The sequence below is a fragment of the Sus scrofa genome, chromosome 5, assembly GCF_054392235.1.
Source record: "Sus scrofa isolate SSC_HxYL_T2T_F1_AM1 chromosome 5, Sscrofa_HxYL_maternal_Yorkshire_Landrace_v2.0, whole genome shotgun sequence".
Taxonomy (NCBI): Eukaryota; Metazoa; Chordata; class Mammalia; order Artiodactyla; family Suidae; genus Sus; species Sus scrofa.
In genome coordinates, this window is record NC_139387.1 from 63,563,949 (window position 1) to 63,576,869 (window position 12,921).

A 12,921-nucleotide genomic window follows, 5' to 3' on the forward strand; every position below is an offset into this window, starting at 1 on the left:
TGTAGTTAGAAGGACATAACAAAATTACACTGGCATGTATTATCTCTCTCTTTTCTTTGGTCTTTTATGCAGCAGTAAAAATTTTGTGACCCTGGAGATGTAAGAATGTCACATGTTGATTTATTTGTTATTTTCTGCCTGGAATAGATGATGGATGAGTCTAAAAGTCACATTCTGCTACATTTTAGGTAGTGATGCTAAGTTAAAGACAAGACTATCATTTTGAATGTGAGACAAGGAGTATTAATTTTGAGTATTAATTTTGAGGGCCTAAGTTTACTTAGGTGCTAACTGTGATTTTCCATAACCTTTTCAAATTCATATTCTAGCAGAAATAAATGGAGGAGCCAGTTCGTTCTAGGAAATTGATGCTCACTTCTAGAAATTGGCTATCTCAGCAAAAAGGATATAAACAATAAGACTGTCAATTTGTCTGTCTCACTTTTGTGAAACTTATTCTCTAAAGACCTGTTGGAGAAAAATATGATACACTGATGGCATATAAATTTGACTATCAATCAATGTTTAACCTGGATACTGCTATGGGATCTAATTTGATATTGTAATGCATGAGATTATGTGCATAATGTGCATTATTACCTTGTGTAATAATTACACATCATACATGTGTAATATGTAATATAATGCATAGTAATGTATACTATACATTATATAGAATAATACATTATTATTATATGATATAATGTATAATTATTTGACATTTTAATGTATAAAACCAATTTCCTACTATTGCTCTCTTTTTTATTGACGTAAAATTGGTATATTACGTGTGAGTTTCAGGTGTACAGTGCTGTGATTTGACAACACCAGAAGTCTCATTACCATTCATCACCATACACTTGACCCCCTTCACCCATTTTGCTTACCTCCCAATCCTCTTTCCCTCTGGTAACCACCAGACTGTTCTTTGTGTCTCTGAGTTTTGTCTTTTTAATTTTGTTTGCTCATTCATTTTTGTTTTTGTTTTTTTTATATTCCACCTGTGAATGAAATCATACAGTTTTTGTCTTTCACCTTCTAACTTATTCCACTTATATAATACCTCCCATGTCCACCCATGTTGTCTCCAATGACAAGATTTCATTCTTTTTTTGTGGGGAGTAGCATTGTGTATCTATGCCACATTTTCTTTATCCATTCATCCATAGATGGACACCTAGGAGGTTTCCATATCTTGGGTATAGTCAATATGCTGCTATTAACATTGAGGTACATGTATATTTTTGAATTAATTGGTTTTTTTTTTGTTTTTTTGTTTTTTGCTTTTTAGGGCTGCACCTTCAGCACATGGAAGTTCCCAGGCTAGGGGTGGAATCAGAGCTATAGCCACCAGCCTATGCTGCAGCCAGAGCAATGCCAGATCTGAGCCGTGTCTGTGAGCTATACCACAGCTCATGCAACACTGGATCCTTAACCCAATGAGTGAGTCCAGGGATCAAAACTGCATCCTCATGGATCCTAGTTGGGTTTGTTAACTGCTGATCCATGAAGGGAATTCTTAGTGTTTTCTTATTCTTTGGATAAATACTCAGAAGTGTAATAGCTGGATCCTACTATCTTTACATATTTGGGGAGAAATAGTTGAACTAATTAGATTGGGAAGCATATCAGTTGGTATTATTTGTATTAGGTGAATGATTCAGAATTAACCTACAGATGGTGACTTGGTACTTTAGTCCTTGTAGCAGATATGACTTTTAAAGATAATAGCAATGGTAACTCCTATCCACATGCTCTTCACGACCCTTGCCACTACCCGAAAGGTGGAGTCTAGGTCTCTTCCCTTTGAACCTGAGCAAAGCCATTGTAACTGCTTCAAGCAGAATATGGTCATTAAAATGTCATCTTTATTCACCTGTTTTCTTGGGATTTTCATTATTGAAACAGTAACTATGCTAGAAAGAAGCCCAAGAAAGCCAAGGGGGGACCTGTGTAAGGAGTAACTAAGGCTTCTGGTCCCAGCCACAGCTGAGCTCCCAGCTGACAGCCAGAGCCAATTTGTCAGGCACAGGAATGAGCCACTTTTATTGGATCCTCCATCCCCCAGTCAAGCTGCCTCAGCTGACACGACATGGAGCAGAGCTGGACCACCTGGCTGAGCCTTTTCCAGTTTGCATATCTCTGAGCAAACTAGGCAACTGTTATTGTTTTAAGCCACTATGTTTTGGTATGGTTTCTTATGGGGCAATAGATAACTGATGTAGCAATCTGAAAGCCATTAGAACATGATTTTGGAAATCATGTTCTGCTTTTTGTTCCTGAAAGTGATGGCCAGTGAATATCAAGAAATTAAGAATTCCTATGCATATATTATGACTGGAATCCCTGTCATTTCTCAGTGTTAAAGAATTTTCAGCCATATTTTAAAACCTCCAGATCCATGGAGAAGACAATGGAAACTACAGGAGAGAGAAATCTCCTAAAGTGAGAGGAGTATGTGAGAGAAAAAGGCCTAGCCTATAAAAAGTCCCAAGAAAACTCCAGTCTTTAAAGGCTGGGTAAAGGAAAGGATTTAGCAGAGTTGGCAGAAAAGAAGCTGTCTGGGAAGTGGTAGTAGCAGTGACCCATACCTCCCAGTCAGCCACAAGACCATGAGGGTACAACTATTCTATGCCCACATTTTTTCTTTTTTTATTTTTTAGGGCTGCACCTGTGGCATCTGGAGGTTCCCAGGCTAGGGGTCAAATCGGAGCTGTGGCCACTGGCCTACAGCAAAGCCACAGCAATGCCAGATTCGAGTCATGTATGCGACCTACACCATAGCTCACAGCTCTCAGCAATGCTGGATCCTTAGCCCACTGAACTAAGCCAGGGATCAAACCCGCATCCTCATAGATGCTAGTAAGGTTTGTTAACCACTGGGCCACAATGGAAACTCCCATTCTGTGCCCATTTAAGTTAACCACTCTCTTTTTCACTTTCAATATGGTACTCAAAAAATTACATGAAGCCTTCAATAATTTATCATACAATAGGCTTTGTGTTAGATGATTTTGCCCAACAGTAGATTACTCTAAGTGTACATTTAAGGTAGTCTCGGCTAAGCTATGATATTTGTAGTATGGGTGCATTAAATGCATTTTTGACTTAACATATTTTCAATTTATGATGGGTTCATTGGGACATAACTCCATGGTCAATCAAGAAAGATCTGTGTTTGGTCTTTTTTCATGACAAAATTTTATATGATTCAAACTTTCTGCCTAATCATTCAACGCTTTGTGCACATATAAATTTTTACAGCCTTTCTAGCCAACACTAATCCTAACTTTCCATTTACTTTAACTATGAAAAAATCAGAGAGTAGTAATTTTTCTAAGCCTAGCATTTTCCTATATGTTCCATTCTTTTTCTAGATGTCAGAACTAATCTTATTGTCCTAAGTTTAGCTCAGGACTGGGCTATGATCCCATGATTTCTCTGGCCAAGAAAACTCCAAATTCACAGGGTACCTTTCAAAAGATCAACAGATGTTCCTGCTAACATTGTTTGTTAGTCTCCTGACTCTAAAGACTTCTCATAGAGATAGAATTAACAACATACTTAATTTCTAAACCACAGCCTGATACAAAAGAGAAAGCAAACAATTCCTAAGAATGTGAATAAACACAAGTTCCTTTGAATAAAATCTTACCCATACAACATTTTCTTCATCCAACGTATTATAACATCTAAAGAGATATACTACCATATCTCTAGCAACCAAAGCAACAATTTTCAATTTACATTGGCCTTTGAAAGAATATTCACATCAGTGTACTTGAAAACCATAATTGTTTGAAAGATTCAGTTGTTAGCCTAATTACTGTATTGATGAAATCATTTGTTTTTATGGATTCTAAGCCATACCTTTGTAGAGAGCATGAATTTCTTTTGAAACAATGATGTAAGAGAAACATTAGATTATTTGCTGCCTGAAATCAAAGAGACTTTCAGTGTTTGCCAAACTTATTGTAATATGCCATAGTGGATGTTTAATCAGATTTTTAAAAATGTATTTATCCATCTTATTTATAAAATGTACTATCAGAATTTATTTTTTAATGTTAGAAGCAATAATGTTGCTCAAAAGCTTTTAAAAGTGCAGAAGGGTATTTTTTCATAGCAAAAGAAAAAAACGTAAATGGATCTACAGCTTTTGGAGTAGCTAGAAAATAAAAGATATTAATTACCTAAGGTTTCGCATTGTGTCAAAGATCACTATTATCAGTAACTCTAACCCAATGATTTGTAGCTCTGGGATATTTATTAGAGGTTAATATAAACAACCACTCAAATTTCTTATAGTGACTTCTCCTTTCCATTTAAAGTAATCTTTTAAATATAAATGCAGAACCTCCTCACTTAAATACATAACCTGATAATCTCGGTGCTCTGAGAAGCAGATGACAAGATAGCATTAAATGGGGAAAGACTTTATGGCTTGTGTGAAATGCTTGTGCTAAAAACAATGGGAGAGGGTCAGAGACAAGTTAGACCCTTTTGCAAGTCTGATTCCAAGTGAGGGAGAGAGAAAGGGAAGACTGGAAAGAAGGAGGGTTGAGGGGCACCTTGTAGACTGCAATACAGTCAGTGGAAGGTTCAGCAATGCTATCAATGTGTCCTTGAGCCAGAGTTGGCTTACAGCAGAATGCTTTTTCTTTGGTTCCTTCTTTCTTCCTTCTTCCTTCTATTCCTTCCAACCTCCCTCCCTTCCTTTTCTTCCTTCCTTCCTTCCTTCCTTTCTTTCCCTTCCTTCCTTCCTTCCTTCCTTCCTTCCTTCCTTTCTTTCTTCCTTTCTTTCTTTCTTTCTTTCTTTCTTTCTTTCTTTCTTTCTTTCTTTCTTTCTTTCTTTTCCTTCCTTCCTTCCTTCCTTCCTTCCTTTTCTCACAATGTTGTGTTAGTTTCAGGTGTTCACCAAAATGATTCAGTTAATACATATATATATATAGGAGTTCCTGATGTGGCTCAGTGGTTAACAAATCTGACTGGGAACCATGAGGTTGCGGGTTCGATCCCTGACCTTGCTCAGTGGGTTAAGGATCCAGTGTTGCCGTGAGCTGTGGTGTAGGTCGCAGACACGGCTCGGATCCTGCGTTGCTGTGGCTCTGGTGTAGGCCGGCAGCTACAGCTCCAATTCGACCCCTAGCCTGGGAACTTCTGTATGTCTCAGGTGTGGCCCTAAATAGAAAAAATAAAATAAAATAAAATATGCTTCCAGTTTATAATGAAATTGGTGTTGTGGGATGTGAGGGTGAGAACACATTATCAGACATGTACTGAAATTGATTTTGTGAGGAAAAAGGTATTATTTGGTTTATGTAAATACTAATACAGTAATCCAGCAGAAAGGCATCAATTCTGGGTATATAGAACTCTTTTATACCCAATTCGACCCCTAGCCTGGGAACTGCCATATGCCGTGGGAGCGGCCCAAGGAATGGCAAAAAGACAAAAAAAAAAAAAAAAAAGTTGACTCTTAAATTCTCAAATCTTCATCCGACTTTCCCACAAAGTGTCTGTTGTGTTTTGTAATCCCATACTCTTAATTTGTTCCTCCCCTCCTCTTTCTCCTTTGGTAACATAAGTTTGTTTCTGTGTCTGTGAATCTGTTTCCATTTTATTTTATTTTATATCATTTTATTTTTAAAAATCTTTTTAGGGCTCCACCCTTGGCATATGGAGGTTCCCAGGCTAGGGGTCGAATTGGATATAAAAGAGCTATAGCTGCCAGCCTACACCACAGCCACAGCAATGCAGAATCCAAGCAGCATCTGCGACCTACACTGCAGCTCACAGCAATGCAGAATCCAAGCAGCATCTGCGACCTACACCGCAGCTCACAGCAATGCTGGATCCTCAACCCACTGAGTTGAACCTGCGTCCTTTGGATGCTAGTCAGATTCGTTTCCGCTGAGCCACGGCGAACTCCTGTTTCCATTTTGTAAATAAGTTGATTTGTATTTTTTTTAGATTCCACACTTGTATTTATATGGTAGAAGCAATATCATATAATATTTGTCTTTCTCTGACTTACTTCACTTAGTGTGATTATCTCTAGGTCCATCCACGTTGCTGCAAATAGCATCGTTTTATTTTTTTATGACTCAGTAATATTTCATTGTGTGTGTACCATATGTTCTTTATCCATTCACCTGTTGATGGACACTTAGGTTGTTTCCATGTCTTGGCTATTGTAAATAGTGCTGCCATGGACACTGGGGTACGTGTATCTTTTAAAATTAGAGTTTTTGTCTTTTTCAGATATTTGCCCAGGAGTAGGTTTGTTGGATCATATTGGGTTTGTTTGTTTGTTTGTTTTAGGAAACTTTATGCTGTTTTCCATAGTGGCTGCACAAATTTACTGGAAATGTTCTCTCTTCTTGGGTTGATCTGCCTACTCACTGTGTGGAAGCCACTTGTGAGATGCATATCTTCAGCTCAAATACTGAGGTAACTTTAAAATCCAGTAGCTGGGGAGTTCCTGCTATGGCTCAGTGGAAAGGAATCTAACTGGTATCCATGAGGACACAGGTTTGATCCCTGGCCTCGTTCAGTGAGTTAAGGATCCAGTGTTGCAGTGAGCTGTGATACAGGTTGAACACTCGGCTTGGATCTGGCATTGCTGTGGCTGTGGCATAGGCCAGCAGATATAGCCCCTTTTCAACACCTGGGCTGGGAACCTCCATATTCTGTGGATGCAGCCTTAAAAAGACAAAAAAAAAAATTAAAATCCAATAGCTGGGACCTTAAGTTAATTACTTTCTTTGTAGTGGGACATGAGGCACATTCCTGACATCAGTGCCTGCCATAACCACCAAATCAGCATCCCCAAACCTGGCCTCTTTCCTGATTTCTGCTTCTGATTTGTAATGTGCCTATTGGAAAGCTCCGTCTGAATGACCTGCCAACACCTCAAATTCAGTGATAACAGTGCATTTCAAAATTAACGTTTAGTTCTGTCCTACCTTATACCCCCATTCTCCCAAGTTCCAAAAGCAAAAGTTACCTCTGCTTTCCTTTGCCTTCTTAATGAATTCTGTTGATCTAATCTCTACTCTGCTTTTTCCTTCTGTTTTGTTGTTGTTGCTTTTTCCTGTAGGCTCCCAATGTTATTGCTTAGGTCTAGACCTTCCTCACCTTTATGGTACATTACCTGCACTGTTGGCCTCTCTACAGGTGTCCCCTGCCTCCCACCTGTCTTCTCTAATCCATTTACAGTGCTACCAGGTTAATCTCTTTTGAAGGGCAGCTGTTGTATTATTTCTGTTCTTAAAACAAAAACCCCTCAGAGATATCTGCACACTTATGTTTTTACTGAAGTATTATTCACAAGAGCCAAGGTATGGAAGCACCCTAAATGTCCATCAACAGAGGAATGGATAAAGAAGGTGTGGTAAATAGAAACAGTGGAATGTTTTTCAGCCTTGAAAAGTCCATCCATGTGCAACAACATGGATGGACCTTGAGTGTGTTATGCTAAGTGAGATACATCAGACGGGGAAAGACAAATACAGCCTGATCTCACTTATATGTAGAATAGGAAAAAAAAAACTGAACTTGTGAAAACAGAAAATAGAATGGTGGTTACCAGGACCCGGGGGCAGGGGGAATCAGGGAGATGCTGTTTAAGTGAATAAACCTAAAATAAGTAGGTAAACAAGTCCTAGAGAGCTAATGTACAACAGTGATTATAGTCAACAATGCTGTCTTTTATAAACTTCAAAGTTGCTAAGAGGCTAAATCTTAACTGCTTTCAACGTGCAAAAACTAATACACATTTGACATAAAAAAGGTGTTAATTAACTCTATGTGGTAATCATATTGCCATATAAATTATCGAACCAACACATTGTACACTTCAAAATTACACAATGTTGTATGTCAATAAAAGCTCAATGAAAACAAAACAAAACAAAAACCCCCTTCAGTGGCTCCTAATATCTTCCAAAGTGAACTTGTATACCCATAGCCTATCATTCAAGTGCCTCCATGATCTGGCTTCAACAGCCAGCTTTTCAAATTTTACCTCCTAAAATTCCTTTTATACACACTGATTGTAGTCTTCCTGAGTTATGGCAGGACCACAGTTATGCTCTGAACTTTCCTACCTTCTTGAATTTTCCTCCTAGACTTGCTTTTATTTTCTCAATCAGTCCTGTCTTGCTTCAAAACTATCTATCACAGCCCAGCTCAAGTGTCACTTCCGCCACAGAGCTTTCCTCAAATCCCTTTACTGGAAGTATTCTCTTTGCTGACATTTGCTGATGTATAAAATACGGCTCCAGGAGTTCCTGCCGTGGTGCAGCGGAAATGAATCCAATTAGGAACCATAAGGTTTTGGGTTTGATCCCTGGCCTTGCTCAGTGGGTTAAGGATCTGGTGTTGCCGTGAGTTGTGGTGTAGATCGAAGACGTGGCTCAGATCCTGCATTGCTGTGGCTGTGACGTAGGCCAGTGGCTTCAGCTCCGATTAGACCCCTAGCCTGGGAACCTCCATATGTCTCAGGTGTGGCCCTAAAAAGAAAAAATAAAATAAAGTAAAATAAAATAAAATATGCTTCCAGTTTATAATGAAATTAGTGTTGTGGGATGTGAGGGTGAGGACACATTATCAAACATGTACTGAAATTGATTTTGTGAGGAAAAATGTATTATTTGGTTTATGTAAATACTAATACAGTAATCCAGCAGAAAGGCATCAATTCTGGCTATATAAAACTCTTTTCTCTGAAAAATGGAAGCTGCAAATTTCAAAAGAAATGTTTTGGTGTCACAGAATACTGGTAAATAGAAGGCAACCACACAGCAAGTTACTGGTGATTAGAGATCTCATAATGCAGTAAAGCAAATGCCACTGCAGTATTTCAGCAAGTACTTTTAACTAAATAGTAAGCCATAATATGAAGTAAATGTGGCTGAATTATTATTTCTTAAATGCAGAAGTACATTTAGGAAAAAGTGGTTTATTATAAACCAGAACACAAAGCACAAACTTCGATGTCATGTTTATACATGAAGTATTTATTGAATATTAGTACCTAGCAAGAAACAGTTGTTTTAAAAAAAGAAATAAATACATTTGCTTATACATGATATTATAGCAATACCATGGTTGCATTTAGCTATGGTTATGTTAGGAATAAATTTAAATATGAAATGTTTGGAGAATGACTGAAACACTATATTGGATCAGCCTGTGGCCTGTGGACTTTAAATTTTTGCTAAGAAAGATGGCAAGAGGATGCAAATGCAAAATCTGTTCCTCCCTTCTGACCTCCGTAGCACAGTCCTAAGTATCTCTCCGTGTGTGTGTGTCCATTTCAGCCCACTGCTATATCTGCACTGAACTCTACTGGACTCCAGGATTCCTGAGGTTAGGCTGTGTACTGATTCAGCTTTGTCTTCGCAGTTGTTTGCTCACCGATGACTGAAAGAAATGAGATCTGCAGAATAGACAATTAGAAGAAATAGAAAAGTAGAGATTGGTCAGACAGACAAGAGAGACAAGGGAATTGCAGGCTAAGAGAGGAGCACGTGGGGAAGGCATCAATGTGTGAGAAGTACGTTCTGTATACAGGGGAACTGTGAGGAAAGCCTCTGAACCAGTGGAAGCCTAATTGTGGAAATGTTCCATGTCACACAAAAGAGTTTGGACTTTCATCTTTAGACCATGGGAAATCATTCAAGGAGATGAAAAGATAAGGCTTTTGGGGATCAGTCTGGCAGAGTAGAAGTGGCTGAGAGTGCGGGGGAGGGGCAGACATGGTGACATTGTGGACAGGGAGACTTACTGGGAGGCTGTTAAAATATTTCATTTTTAAAAAAAGTTTATTTAATTATTTATTTAAGGGATGCATTTGTGGCATATGGAAGTTCCCAGGCTAGGGGTTGAATTGAAGCTGCAGCTGCTGGTCTGTACCACAGCCACAGCCACGCCAGATCCAAGCCAAGTCTGTGACCTACACTGCAGCTCATGGCAATGACAGATCCTTAACTCACTGAGTGGGACCACGGATTGAACCCACATCCTCATGGATACTAGTCCGGTTCATTACCGCTGAGCCACAGTGGGAACTCCTGTTACAGTATTTCAGAGAAGACATGCTTAGGGCTTGTTCTAAAGCCAAAGCAATGGGAATTAAGCAGAGGAGGGAATCTGATAATGATCTGGAAGCTTTAAGCAAAGGAACTTGGTGATTGACTATGCACCGGCCATGAAGAAGAGAGTCCCAGAAAAGTCTTAGATACTTGGTGGGGGTGCCATCCATGAAAGCAGTGTTTTAGGACCAGAAATGTGATTCAAGAGATAGGTGGGGAGCCAAGAGAGAGTTATTTATTGTCCTGTACTTTAACTGTATTTTATCTTTCCATAGCTTGGGCTATCTGTCAACCTTCCCTTTCAATGATTATTTTTCAGGCTTGCAGAATATCTTAATGTTCATATTTTGTGTAGAAAAGCGCTTCCAGAATTCTCTACTTTTTTCCGTATGTAGAAGCTCCTTGATCTGGCGTATGTTTCATGTGTTTTAATGGTCTTATAGAGCCCATCCCCAGCCTTTTTATGCCAAGTATAAAATTTAGAAAAAAAACCTAGTAAGCCACTAGGTCATTCTAACAGGAAATTGTTTTTCAACATATAATGAGAACATCTTGGACATTCCAGAATCCTCAAAGGGTAGCACTTTTCCTATATTTTTTTTTGTTTCAAATTGTGAACCAGCCTTTTTGGTGAGCATCGGTATAAAGCTTTATAAAATTGAATGTGGAAATTCCTAAGAACCAGTCAGAATCTCTGAAGATAATATTTTCATAAGTAAAAGATGTCATGCCCCTAAACAAACAAAGCAATGAATCCCTGCCTTTCTAAAGCAGTATGTTGTCTTTCAGAACAAACAGAGTTATTTCTAAGGGCAGGACTAGAGGTTTGGATGGCAAATTTAGTTGATGTTTAAAGTGGAAAAAAAGAAAAGGAAAACATTCTTACTTAACTAAATGCTGAACTGTTTCTCATTTTAAAACAAATGTTAAAAAAAAGAAATATTAAGTATGATAAACTCACAACCAATATAAAACAGCTATCTCAAAAAATTACTTTATCTTTTAAAGGATAGATTTATCTCCAGGGGTCTCATAAGTTAATTTTCACTGAGTCCTGCCCCTTACCAACACAGATTTGATAAGTACCTTGTTTTTTGTTCAAACCAGTTTTAAATGAAAAAGAACTCTTTTCTTTACAAGGTACTTTCCTGTAATGCTAAGTTGTAACTCTGCTGAAATCAGCATGTAACATGCAGAACCTTTCTTCCCCATTTAAGAGTAAAAAAAAAAATTTTGATGGCCGAACCCTTGGTATATGGAAGTTCCCAGACTGGGGGTAAAATTGGAGCTGCAGCTGCTGGCCTACACTACAGACACAGTCACGCTAGATCCAAGCCACCTCTCTGACCTACACTGCAGCTTGAGGCAATGCCAGATCCTTAACCTACTGATTGAGGCCAGGGATCGAACCAGCATCCTCATGGATACTAACTGGGTTCTTAACCTGCTGAGCCACAACAGGGAACTCCTAATTTTTTTTTCCAGTGTGACCTTGGACAATTTTCTTTCTTTTTTTAAAATTTTTATTAGTGTATAGTTGGTTTATGGTGTTTGGAATTGGTAGATGCAAACTACTATATTTAGATAAGCATTGAGGTTCTACTGTACAGAACAGGGAACTATATTCAATCTCTTGAGATAGAACATGATGAAGAGTAAATTTTAAATGCCCTTCTTTCAATCTTAATACTTGGGATCCTGAAATGGTCAAGATCATTTACAATTTTCAAAAACCAAGGTGCTAAAATGGCCAATAAACATGTATTTGAGCATCACTAATTTTTACCAGTGATGTGAAATCACCTCAATGGCCACACAGTCTCAGATAGAACCAACCTGGTGCCTAGCTTCTCTTAAAGCAGAAAGTGAGAAACTTTAAGCTGCAGGAGAATTTCTGAATTTCAGACAACACATGCGTGTTGGAATGTATCCCAAGACCTTGGAGCCAATACTCAAATTATCTATGACTCAGACGCCAGAGTTGAAGTATTTGAATTCTCAACACGGAGATCATCTTATACAGATGACAAACAAACTCACAACTGCCAAGTCTTATGATTAAGTCAGGACACAATTTCTGGAAACTTTTTCCATGATCTCAGTATCCTTGGACTACAGTATGAAAAGCTGGGAAGCTGGAGAAATAGTAAGTGGTGGGGGAATAATTTAAAATAGGAAATATTAAAATTCTACCTTTTAAGAACTGAGATAGTACCTTGAATTCTTTGTATTCCAATTCTGAGACATGTAGGTAAAGTTGAGTGAATTCTATTCCCTTTGTTTTGATTTGGGGTTAATCAGAGATGTCCAGAGGAGAATTTTGGCTGCACTGTTTCCATGGACTACTGAATAGTATTTTTCACTTGTTCTGTATGGTGAACATTTTTTTTTCTTACAAATGTTACTGGTCACTTTGACAATTACATAAAAAAATTCTGTATTTCCAAGGCTCACTAGGGGAAAAAAATCCCACAAATGCTTAGTATCTTCCATATTCCAAACATTTTACTGGCTATTTTCATGTTTATTTAATTGAAATGACTCAATTTCATTTTATGAATTCATGTTATGAATTTGATTTATGTCAACTCTAAATATGAGAAGTGTACAAGTTTCCTATTACTGTGTAACGAATTAAACAAATTACCACAAATTTAGCAGCCTAAAACACCACCCGTTTATTAGCTCAATGTCCTACAGAAGTCTGAGTGGTCTGGGCTGGAATAGTGTGAATTGGAATAGCAATGGAATCCTCTGCTCAGAGTCTCTTATAGCTAAACTCAAGGTTGGTCAGGCTGTGTTTTCATCTGGATGTCAAGAT

The 12,921-nt window shown here is 38.2% G+C and overlaps 1 protein-coding gene across 14 annotated transcripts in view; it reads left to right on the forward strand.

The window, feature by feature from the left end:
• EPS8 (EGFR pathway substrate 8, signaling adaptor) overlaps nt 1-12,921 on the forward strand; it is a 268,177-nt gene that overhangs the window by 17,851 nt on the left and 237,405 nt on the right. Inside the window, exon 1 of one of the 14 annotated variants that reach the window (XM_084956702.1) lies at nt 12,120-12,246. The exons of 12 other annotated variants lie outside the window; for them this stretch is intronic. The gene's annotated coding sequence lies outside the window, so the exon portion shown is untranslated. Of the gene's footprint in view, nt 1-12,119; nt 12,247-12,921 lie in introns of those variants that run through there. One more of the 14 variants, XM_084956697.1, reaches the window with a different exon arrangement.